This window comes from Fragaria vesca, linkage group LG4 (assembly GCF_000184155.1).
Source record: "Fragaria vesca subsp. vesca linkage group LG4, FraVesHawaii_1.0, whole genome shotgun sequence".
Taxonomy (NCBI): Eukaryota; Viridiplantae; Streptophyta; class Magnoliopsida; order Rosales; family Rosaceae; genus Fragaria; species Fragaria vesca.
Window position 1 is genome coordinate 12,812,260 of NC_020494.1, and position 4,031 is coordinate 12,816,290.

Sequence of the window (4,031 nt, forward strand, 5' to 3'; positions counted from 1 at the left end):
ACTTATATATATATATATAGATCACTTTATGACAAGAGCTCCCAAAAATTTCAATGTCAAACTTGACCATGATCGATGGCAAGCAAGAACAAATACTTCTAGACGTACTATTATCCTAAACGTTTTCAACATAAGAGCAATGATAGCTAGGTGAGCCACGTATGTTTTGGTGTATCACTAATTAGAGCGTACTTTATGTGTCAGCTTATATATATATATATATATATCATCCTATTAGAACGGTTAAGATCGGAATGAACCGCATGCTCCAATACTGTAATGTTTAACTTAACATATAATTCTCGAAGTTTTGACAACTATACATACATTGAACCATGAAAGCAAGTATATATGTAATCTCCGATATGTTTAGCACAGCACATGCCATGGATTCATGGAATTGACTAATGATTTTGGATTGAGAAAGCATGCCAACTACACACCTGCTCAAGCTAAAAAGACTCATATGCAAACAAAAATAATTGCAAAGTAGAAGCTAACAAAGAGCGAAAGAGTACTGTCGAGCAGTTTTGGGCAAAAAGGCGATCGAGATTCGAGAGCTGACAATTCCATCACAGTCAACTTGAACTAATCAAACCCTAGCTAGCTGTGACATGATCCAAACCCTACGAATGAATCTCAAAATTAACAAATGTCAAATCCCCCTCTTGTACATTCACTTCTCTCGTCGTCTTGCTTCTACTTCGCAGTTTCCTGGAAACTTGGAGCGTTCTGTTTTGGTCTTCATCATCTTCTTCTTTTTTTCTGGTCGGGTTTTTGGTCTTCATCTTGTCTGCTGGCGGTGGTACTATTTGTAATTATATATCAGTTAGGGCTAGGGTTGCTGCCATTGCTGTCGTTAGTGAAGCTAGCTAAGAGTGTATGTACACCTCAGAAACGCGTAGTCACTACTGGCATGGATATGACGATGATGAGATAGCCAAACACAGTTTTAAAAACCAACTTCTGTCTTAGCTACACTATCTTAATCTTAATCAATTTCAACCGGTGGTCATGAACTACGTACTAAAATGTGAGACGTCGTATAAGTTGGTGTCATGTAAGCTATCATGATTTGTATATATAGGATACACTACGTCAACATTGTATTTTTTCTACTAACTCATGTAATAACAATGAGAACTTAACTTAATACTAATGGTCGAAATTTATTAGTTTCATTTCAAAAGTGAAACACTTAATTAATTAAGCACTTGACAATACTAAAATGTCATTATATCATCGAAAAAAACTCATTTTGAAGAACGGTAAGGTATGATTGATTTTGGAGTCTTGAACAATTGACTCGAACATTATTATTAGCTCTTATTAAAAATCCTTAAGTGCTTTACAATTTCTTTGTGTTACTACATGTTTAGAGCTTCAATAATACCAATAATTGGTTTGTCATAATTTTTATTTTTATTTTCGTACAATTGTGGATATATTCCCTAAACAAAAAGATGCTCCAACTCCAAATGAGCTGAATTTACAAAAGTACATATGCAGTGTTGGCATGAGTCATGTATTGCTAGGATTGTGAATATTGTGTATTGATAGAAGTATCATGTCATAATTAGTTTCCTAATAGAACTTGGTTTAACTTGTATATATATACTCCGTTTATGGAGAATGTGAATGTACATATTAGAAATTCGTAAATACTTTCTCTCGCTTCTGTTTAACTTGCATATGTATGTTGCAACTTGCAAGCGTGTTTTGTTTCTAGTCTATACCATGAAGCTAGGGTGAATCCAGCCTGAAGTTTAGAATTAAAAAAGAAGAAAACGAGTTACTGGAGTACTGCGGCTCGCCGGCTCCCCTTCTTAATAATTTGAGATCTTTATGAGGAATGTTGTCATTGATTAGGCACCCTAGCTATCCGGATTCCAGATCCAAATTAGTAGCACGCTGGGAATAAGGAAATCAGAAGCTAGTTAACTAATTGCTGCACATTTGAATTTGATAGTGTTGGGGGGATGATCCAGGGGGAAAACACAATCTAATCTTTAGTAATTGTGCACACGAAATAGATTTGGTTTGAGTTCAGACTAGATTACATTAGATTTCATATGAAATCATAGAAATCCTCGAGGAGTAGCTAGATATATATATGCGAGAGGGGGTTTCTGGAACTAGATTATTTCATTATTAGGTTGGAAAATCTCTCATAGATTGGGTTTATACGGTTTGATTTCGCAAAGTCATCATATCACATACATTTCATACTAGATTTCATATCGTTATACAATGAGTCTGAAATGAATTCGAATCTCAAAAAGATCACACACCAATATTTATGGGGTTTGAGTTGGTCGAGTATCTAAGCTAGAATCATCATATCCTTAACACACCCTAACACCCATTAATTAATTAAATTCTAAACATGCAGCCCATACACTTGAACTTGATCACCTGATCTTTTGTATAAATTAGGGTTTTATTGTATTTTATCTTATCCAAAGACAAGAAAATTCTTCACTCACTCTTTACCTTATTATGCTCATTGAATTTTTCATTCAATGACTAGCTACTACAAAAGGTTATTCGAATATTTAAAACAAAGTAATGCATCTGGAGTATTTAATCTAACTCCCTTCAATATATATCTCCCGAGGTAAATGAAAAACCCTTAGGTTGCAGTTTTGTTTAGGTTGTGATCGAAGTGAATTACAAGTGTGATATTTGAAATGTTACAAAATGGGATGCGTCCTCTCTAATCGCTTTACTGTTTTTTTTTTCAATGGTATTAAAATTGGGATTTCTTCCATAATGGGTTCGTCGGATAATGGATTGTGTCATAAAACGGTTTCATTCTCATTTTTATGGAATGGAAACTCCCTCATTCACTTTGTTCCTACTCGAGGAATTCGGCAGGGCTGCCCTTTATCTTCTTATCTAGTCTTATTTGTAGCTGATGATTTCTCTAGTTCGCTTAGATTTGCTGAAGTCTCAGATCTGTTGTTTGGCATACAGCTCTCTAGGTATACTCCTCCAATTTCTCATCATCTCTGTCGTGTTGATGATAGTTCATCTTATTCATTGTTACTGAATGCTAATCAAGATACAACCCAAGTTTTTCATAATCCTATCAGCTTTTCTGAATTCTGAAGAAGCATGAACATATATTAACTAGTATTTTGTACCTCTGCACGTCTCCGTTGATTGTAAAATATCTTTTTTTCTTAGGATAATATATTGTAAAATACTTGAGAAACCATAATGCAAGAATCATGGTCGTTCCTACTAGGATCAATTAGGACGTAGGACATGATATGAACAGAAACTATGTGATTTGATCAATTTTGATTCTGTATTTATCCAACAAAGACTTACAGAACTCAAGAATGCAACCAATTAAGGGATATAGTTTAACTTTCAACGGGTGGTATATCTCAGCAAAATTTTGCTATAAGTAATCTCCTGTATGATACTTTTACCAAAGGTAGATACAAAAGAATCTCAACTGACACAACCGTGGACATAGAAGACAAAAAAAATACGTGATCATATTGAAACAAACAAATAAGAGGGCAAATCATATTAGTACAAGTTTATAAGCAGCACCTTCATTATCTGCAGCCCAGTCTCCTCTAATTTCTAGGAATAAACGGGCTTCTAGCTATTTCGGTGATAAGAAACATATTGGGCCGATGGAGTGCTTTAATTCCATTCGTTCCCTACGGTACGAGGAAACCTATAAATGCCCTTATTGCATGCAGGAAAACCTAAACGCTTAAAAACCTGAAAGGAGGAACAGATCGATGGAATCGAAATTAGAACGTCCAGACGGCGATGAAGACAGGATCAGCCAATTGCCGGACGATATTCTATCCTATCTTCCGACGCTGTATTATGTTCGAAGTTCGAACCATGGTTTTGTCTAAATTATGGAACAACTTAATTATGACCTTCGTCCCCACTCTAGACTTCGACCTACCTACAACAGATTCTTCCACAGATTATTACGGCCGTCGAACTGGGTTTTGTTTTAATAAATTTGCGAAGTTTGTCGATGCTGCACTCTTGTC